Source organism: Galeopterus variegatus, unplaced genomic scaffold, assembly GCF_000696425.1.
Source record: "Galeopterus variegatus unplaced genomic scaffold, G_variegatus-3.0.2 Scaffold7772, whole genome shotgun sequence".
Classification (NCBI taxonomy): Eukaryota; Metazoa; Chordata; class Mammalia; order Dermoptera; family Cynocephalidae; genus Galeopterus; species Galeopterus variegatus.
The window spans coordinates 58,713-67,745 of NW_007733883.1; positions in this window are offsets into that span (position 1 = coordinate 58,713).

The window sequence follows — 9,033 nt, forward strand, 5'->3', positions numbered from 1 at the left end:
GAAAGAAGATACAAAGTTTTGTTCTGTCATTCTGGAGCATAGTTTAAAGAGATACAAATCTCTCAGGATTAGGTGAAAAACAATTTTTTAAAAAGAAAGCCAAACTGTTTAGTATAATAATTATCTGTCTTGCTGTTTTGTCTATCTTTGTTGTTGTACCTGTGCATATTTGTAAACCTTTTTCAAAAAATTAAAAAAAAAAAAAAAGCTTTTTTCAACAAAAACTTTTATCTAGCAGATAAGTTGCTCAGGCAAAGTTCCATTTGAAATTCAGTTTGAGAGTACGAGTAACTTCATGCTCTATTATTGGAAAGAAGATACAAAGTTTTGTTCTGTCATTCTGGAGCATAGTTTAAAGAGATACAAATCTCTCAGGATTAGGTGAAAAACAATTTTTTAAAAAGGAAGCCAAACTGTTTAGTATAATAATTATCTGTCTTGCTGTTTTGTCTATCTTTGTTGTTGTACCTGTGCATATTTGTAAACCTGTTTCAAAAATTAAAAAAAAAAAAAAAGGAAGCTCTGTAAGAAATATCTGGAAATCTACCAAGAGAAAAAAAAAATTTATAGGATGAAATAAATGTGCTGTACTTGAAGGTGATTGCAGCATACAATGAAAACAAATAACATATTTTCCCCTAAAACAAACAGATTTCAAACACTCTGGAAAATTTCTGTTATCATTACTTAGGAAAGATTCCTAAGACCAAATTCATATTTTTAAAGTTTAAATGCAAAATTATTAAAGCTGAGATTTCTATATACTCATGGAGCTCTGATATGTAATAAAATACTACTAGGACTGGAAGGTCAAGGAACAAGTACTGTAAGATGTCAAGTTTCATCTCCAGGGACTGAAACTTGCTAGCATCTGGTACCATTCAAAAACAGGATGACAATTCCCGTTCAACCATTAATGGGAAAATTACCCACTGCAATGAAGTGATAATGGTTTGACTTCCAATTTTTTGTTATCTTTAAAGAAAATGTTTTAAGGTTTTGAAAAATCCCTAGTAATTCCAAGTTCAGGGCCTTTGTGTTGGTACTCTTTTTCTGGAAAAGAAGTATGCTTGAAAGCACATTTAAAAAATGATGTATCGATATTGTATAAACCTTTTCATATTCTCATGTGTTTTTAAATTTCAGAATAAGATTGTAATTAGTCAACTTTTATTTTTAAAAACCTAAAGATGGAAATGTCTGTTATTTAAGAGAATTTATTAGGATAGAGTTTAATGATTTTAGTGCTAGTAAGTTTGATGTTGGAACATCACAGGCGTCTGAGAACTACAGACCCAGTCCCCCATGAGCCAAACCCAGCTTGCCACCTGTTTTTGTACACACTGCAAGCTAAGATGGGTTTTACATTTTTAAATTATTTTTTAAAATTTCGAAAAGAATATTTTCTGACACATGAAGATTATATGAAAATTAAATTTCAGTGTCTATAAATAATGTTTTATTGGAACACAGCCATGCTCATTTGTTTATGTATTGTCTATAGTAGCCTTACTCTACAATGGCAGAGTTCAGTAGTTGCCACAGAGATGTGTGGCCTGCAAAACCTAAAATATTACTACTGGAGCATTAAGAAAAAAGTTTGCCAACTCCTGGAGCATCACAATTATAGCTTGCACTGTGGCATGGACATACAAATTAAACAAATGCCACTTAGGAGTGCAAAAAAAAAATTACCATACAATAAATCAGTTATTAAATATGAAGAAAGAAAGGACACAAATATTTACTTTAGTATTTGTTAATTACAACAGTTAAGAATTTTGCCTAGAGTTTTCTAATGGTAGTTTCTTTTTGTTAACATGAAAGCCCCAATTTACCCTTTCCATGTGAAAAAACTACACTTATCCCATGACCCTCCACAAGGCAGAGGTGGGAGAAATATTGCATGAATACATATGCTGACATGACTATGGATGGACAGTGACTTTGGTGTTTAATTTTGTTGTGAGGAGAGAGGAGAAACCAGCAAATATTCAGTGCCTTTACTTGAAGTGAAGGCAAACATACTCTGAGTCCTTCCTTGCTGGTGCTTGTGTAGCTGGGAATGGGTTGTGGCAAAGCCAATAAAATTACTTCACCATCCTTCGACAGCAATGATTCTAACCTTCTTAACAGTTCCAGTTCTGCGTTATTATTCATATATTCTAATACATTCTTCTCTCCCTAGCCACATGAAAAGGACAGAGTACCACAAGTGTCTGAAAATAGAGCTTCAAATTATAACACCTCTTTAAAATGCTGGAAGCTCCGTTGAGTGTTATAAAACTAGGATCATATCCTCACTACCTAGAAATACCCCCCCCCCACACACACCTTGTGGTAATTCTTAAAGGATAACAGTGATCTCAGAGAATATGTTATAGGGAGCTAAAGAGGATCCCTTGCCTACTAGTCATCCCTGAGGATGGTGAACTATATGTTTTAAGAATGTATAGCCACCATCTCTTCCAGCCATACCACAGCTAAGCAAGTGGCTGAGTTTGGTGACCAAAAAATAAAAAAGAAGGGAAAACAGAGTCCCGGAAATGAGAATGATTGGTGCCTTCTAACAAGTGATGTGTAAAGCATAACATCCCAAATATACAGCACTCTTACCAAAAAAATAAAAATAAAAATAAAGAACCAAAATATATTCTATTTTTAGATCCTATAAACAAACAACAATTGATTATCTAAACACTTATCTTCTATACAGCAAGAAATCATATCTTTGTGACCTGTGCCAAGCTCCACTATCTCAATATTTCTAGTCATTGGAAGCACATCTGGAACTTGTCAAAGCAAGTTAACTTTACAAGATAGTTCCTCGTAGCAAGACCCCTGGCCATCACATTTCCATTGTAGTTTACTCATGAATAATCACCATGAATATTAAAAATGAAGGGTAAGTTTTCTTAAACTTCACATTTTGCTTGAACAAAGTGAACATTTTATCATAAAATTGGTCTAACAATCAGCATTACAAAATTTCCTGTCTTTTTTCTTTTTTAGTAAACCATGAGTAGGCAGTTACAGAAACAAATGTGTTCCAGGAATCTGCCTGCTTTCCTCTTTCATGACATTTTGTGGTTATTTTACCTTTGCTCTTTCTCAACAGGAGGTTTGGAAATCTTATGAAAGAAATTAATAGAGGGCCTAGACAATCTTCTTTAGGCACCTGCAAAGCTTTGGCACTCTGTTAGAACCCAGCATGCTAGACTCTTCGCACTAAACAGCTCAGTCCGAGCATTGATGCTGTAATAACTCTTCAAACATTCAGGACGTTAACTTATGGGAAAATAACAATTGCTGAAGCTAAGGCATTATTATAAGATGGTATTTTTGTCTGGGTTCCCCTTAAGGCCTGTAGCATTTATTAAACCATGTGATTCCAGGGAGCAGGAATACATGGCAGGAAGGAGGAGAGGTCAAGATAAAGATGTGCTAAGGGATTGGCCATCCCTATGAATGACTGGCAGATGATCACACAGAATCTTGAGGAGGCTTTTGAAGTGTGTTGTAGAAATTTCCACCTAGGTTTAAAAGAGGAAGTAAGTATTTTTCCACTGGTTTCTGTCCCCCATTGGTCAACTCCCTCCCGCTTTCCAGGTTGCACATGCCAGAGTGCTGAGTGGGTTCCTATGGGTGTTTCTCACAGGGGTGCCAGAGGTTCCCGAGGGGACAGCTAGAGGGACAGATACATCACAAGTTGAAGCAAAGAAAACTATCAAATTGCTTCCAAACAGAGTGTTCATGCCACATGGCTCTGGCTAATGAAATGCAATTGCTGGTGGCTGGAGCTCTGTGGTCTTCTTTTCCCTGACACCAGCCCACTCCCTCCTACCCAGACCATGGTAAGATGGCTGGGGATGCCATCAACTAGTGGTCCCAAGAAGGGTCAGAATGATGCCAGAAACCTTGGCCCTGGCATCTGTGAGTCATGCAGCCATCATCTACCCCTGGACTTCTTGAACCCCTCCTCACTGATACATTAACAACTGAGATGACCCATCTCCACAGCTGAGGTTAAATAAAACACATCACCAAGCACGTCTGTAAGTCATGTGATCTGACGGCTGCTACAGTGGAAAGGCCACAAGTGCACTTCAGATTCTAAACTGTTTGCTTTATCTCAAGTCAACTTATCTCCAGATAATGAACTGCTTCACCTGTCAGATGAAGGGGCTGGATGGGATGATGTATAAAGTTGCTTCAGTTTTTAAATTAAATGAATTGATGAAGCTGGGAAAAAAAAATTTCTTCTGCACAAAGTCAGTGGAGATCTACAGGAAACAAGTTGCAGCAGCAGTGACTGGAGTGAAAGGTATGGCTGACAGGATTTGAAGTGGTGCACTGCCAAGAACCGTGAAGAGTTTAAATTTTACCCTAGCAGCAAGCTAACAAAAGCCTGTTAGTTTCGTGAATGCTGGCAGAAGACATGAGACGGCTTAGTCAGAGACAAGGACTTTATTACTTAAAGTGCGGCAAGCAGCATGAATTTCATGTTCATGTTAGTTCCTTTTCCCTCAGGTTTCACTAGGACAACACAGAAGTGGGTCCACGTGAATGTGGCACACAGTGTGAGGAACGGCTGAGGAATTCCAAGATTAACAATCCTCATTCTTTCGTATGAAGGCTACAAGCAAACCTGCCCAACCATTTCCCTGGCAGAAACATGACCTTTATTTTACTGGTGTTATGGTTTGAACGTGTCCCTGCCAAAATTCAGGTGCTGCCAAAGTGATGGTATTAGGAAGTGGGGCCATTAAAAGGTAATTATGTCATGAGGGCTTCTTCCTTGTGAATGCAATTAGGTGCCCTTATAAGGGCTTGAAGGAGAAAGTCTGTCCCTTTTGCCCTTCAGCCCTCTGTCATGAGAGGACACAGTGTCCCTCCTTTCTGGAAGATGTACTCCTCATCAGATGTCTAATGCCAGTGCTTTGATCTTGGACTTCCAGCCTCCAGAACTGTGAGAAATAAATTTCCGTTCTTTACTAATTACCTGGTCTGTGGTATTCTGTTATAGCAGCACACACAGTCTAAGACAAGTGGTCAGCAAACAAATCTGTCCTCTGCTCCAGAAAGAGATACTATCTCATCTTTCCAAAGCTGTTTGCTATACAGACATCTTTGAAAAGATGGTCTGGAACAAAAGCTATCAGTGACTGTACTCACAGACGTGCAGAACTGTGAGAGATCAGTAGAGAATCATCTCCCAAAATGCACAAGAAGTGTTCGATACAAAGGTGTTAAACACAGGTTTAAGTAATAGAAATGTTTAGTTTTTTGACATTGGTCACCCTGCTTAATGAGGTAACCTTCACAGAGCCTTTTGTTCCTGGGTCTGGAAAATTCACACAATTATCTGAGCTACCCTAAGCTATGAAAAATCTTAGAAATTCTATGGGTTTGTCTTGACTCTCACTCATTCCCCATATTCTCATGATTAATAAGTACACATACTTATGTTATATTGCCAATTTGCCCCATGCATGTTGTACAAAATTGAGCTTGTGGAAATGTATGTTTCACACGAAGGGGGAAATCTTTAGTGTTTGAGTAACAGTAAAGAGCAGAAGGTGTGTAAGTTTCAACAACATTGCCTTATTTATAGTTAAAACTGGCCAACCTATCCTATACAACTTATAGGCTGTAACTAATTTTTCTTTTGGAGTAACTTAAGGAATGATATCTTATTCATTTTTATATCACTGTTACCTAGCATAGTACCTGGCCTGTAATAGATACTCAAAAAGATATTTGTTGAATGAATTATTAAATGAATAAATGAAAGACTAAGGTCATCTGAAAGAAAAGGTAAAAGGCCAAAAAGAAACATAAATACCAATATTGAAGTATATCAAGAATACTTGACAGCGTATTGCTATTTTATTTCTACTTATACCTTCCTGTCCATTCAAGTATCAAGCAGACAGAAAATATTTATGAATCCTTATCTGGCAAGACTATTTTATGTTAAAGGTAAAAGAAGATCCCTCAATTTTTTTTTTCAGTGTCACATTCATTATAAAGAGCCACAATTTGGCAGGTAGCATGGTGCAATGGATAGGGTATGAGCTTTATGATGACACTGATTTAGGTTTAATCTCAGCTCTGCTACTCATTAGCTGAGTGACTGTGGGTAAGCTTCCCATGTAAAAATGGGCATCATAATACTGCCTTACCAGATTCTTTTGAGGGCTAAATGAGAACATGTCTGAAGTTCCTAGAAGAATGCCAGGATGCAATAAACGTTAGTTTCTGTATTAGTTTCCTGTGGCTGCCATAACAAAGTGCCACAAACTTGTTGGCTTACAACAAGAAAAAAGTATTTTCTCACAGTACTAGAGGCCAGAAGTTGGAAATCGAGGTGTCAGGAGAGCCGAGCTCCCTCTGAAGACTCTAGGGGGAATCCTCCCTTGCGTCTTCCAGCTTCTGGGTGCTCCAGGCATTCCTGGGCTTGTGGCAGCATAACTCTAATCTGTGCCTCCATTTTCACATGGCCTTCTCCTTTTCTTTCCCTGCTTCTCCTCTGAGTGTCTCTTATAAGGACACTTGTCATCGGGTATAGAACCCACCCAGATAATCTAGAGATCCTTAGCTTAGTTACATCAGCAAAGACCATTTTTTTTCCAAATAAGGTCACATTTATAGGTTTACATCTCCTTTTTGGGGCATCATTTGACTCACTATAGTTTCCTTCCCATTTCTCCCTCCCCCCTTAGATGTACACAGCACAAAAATCTAAGTATGTTGAACAGGATTTTAGCAAATTATACCTAATGAGTGTAAGCAGAAATGAAATCTCAATGAAAAGGAAAAAAAAAAAAGAAAAGACAAACAAAACAGCCAAGTGATTAAAAGCAACTTCTATGACTGATGAAAAGAGGTTTCATGTAGACAGAGGTATCAATCTGGGAAGCAGATAGTCTGAAAAAGAAGGAAGAAAACTAACTATGCTTATTTATGAACCTGGCACTGTGTCTTGGTTTTTTTCGCATACATTTTTTTTAGTGCAATATTCCAACAATCCTGTTAGGCAGGTATTAATGCAGATTGGGTTTTTTAAAAAAATAGATTTACAAAAATTCAGTTCAGAAACATTGTATACCTTGCTGGAAGTCATATAGCTATCAAGCACAGTGCTGAGATCAAAAAAAAAGAACGACCATAAAATAACAAAAAAACTATACCTCAGTTGCATAGAATTTAATTAATTAAAATCTTTGGTCTTGGACACAATAATCACTAGGCCATGCCTAATCTATTATTTATTTGTCTGTCTGTTTTTAATAGTATAATAACCATCCACAAACCTATCACCCAGCTAAGAACTAGAATCTTAACAATTTACATCTGCTTATGTGTTCCTCTCCTCTTCCATTCCCCCAAATTCCAGAGGTTTGCTCTTTTCATTATACCACAATGTCTGACATGCTGAAAGGAGTGGAAGAAGTGCTGGCTGGAAATTAGAAAACCCATGTTCACATGTCAAGTCATCCACACAGCAGGGGTGACTCGATGCTGGTGCTTATCTGTGTCTGCCCCTTTCAACCTGCTTCAAATGCTAGAGACAAACCATCTGCAGGCTCAGTCCACCCAGTCCACTGAGAGCCCAGCTTGGCAGCAATTAGGAATATCTCACCTGGTTCCAGATCATTCTAGGTGAACTGTTGTGATTTAAAATAAATTGCTTAAAATATTTCCCTAGTTTTATTTAAAAATTAGTAATTATATTACCTTAGTGGTAGAAAGAACAACATTCATACAGCATTCTTTCACAAAAACCTTTGACTACAAACACATTGGTGAGAGTATTATGCTGAGAAATGACCTTCTCATAGGAACAAAATAATTAATCATAAAGAGTGAAACAGTATAAAATGCCTCTATTATGCCCGTGGATCAATTTTCTAGAATTCATTTATGTAAATTAAGTTTATTGAATATAGTCTTGAAATGAAGAGTAAAAAAAATAAATTAAAATGTCCTTCATTTTTTTCTTTATGCTGAGTACAAGAGTTTATATAGGGAAACAACATAAGAGAGTTTCTTTGAGAAAGAATACTTAAATATAAGCTATACACATATTAGTAATTAAAGTTTAAACTTTGACCAATGTTAATATTTTCACATTATGTGCTATAGTGAGGATGACCATACGCTTTATCCAAAATTGTTCAAATAAGGATAATTTTGAGGTGAAAAGGGGAATCATTAATAGTTATGCTGGGACAACTGGCACTGTTCTGGAAAAACTGGAACATTCTAGTTATAGCATATTTAAACCACCACATCAATATTTTTCTCATATAAAGTAGGTAGATAATTTTAACATGCTTTGCTGGTTTCTAAAGTACGTTAAAATTACATAGTACTTTGTTTCAGCTTATTAAATTGCTGTGAATTGAATGTTCCCCCCAAACTTACTGAAGCTTAAATTATGTCCCCCAAAGTTCCAGGTACTGCAAAGTTGGCCCCCACCATGACAGTGTTGAGAGAATGAGAAATCGTATTGCACCGATTGAAAGGTGGGGCTTTGGGGAAGTGATTAGTTTGTAGGACCATGCAATAGTGAATGGATTAATAATGGTGCTCAATTGAGGTATCACCTTACCCCAGTTAGACTGGCTATAATCAAAAAGATGAAGAATAACAAATGCTGGTGAGGGTGTGGAGAGAAGGGAACACTTCTACACTGTTGATGAGACTGTAAATTAGTACAACCACTATGGAAAACAATATAGAGGTTTCTCAAACAACTACAGATTGATCTTCCATATGATCCAGCAATCCCACTTCTGGGTATATACCAAAAAGAATGGAAATCATCATATTGAAGGGATACCTGCACTCTCACGTTCATTGCAGCTCTGTTTACAAGAGCCAAGATACGGAACCAACCTAAATGTCCATTGATAGATGAATGGATAAGGAAAATGTGGTATATGTACACCATGGAATACTCCTCCGACATAAAAAAGAATGAAATTCTCCCATTTGCAACAACATGGATGAGCTTGGAGAAACTTA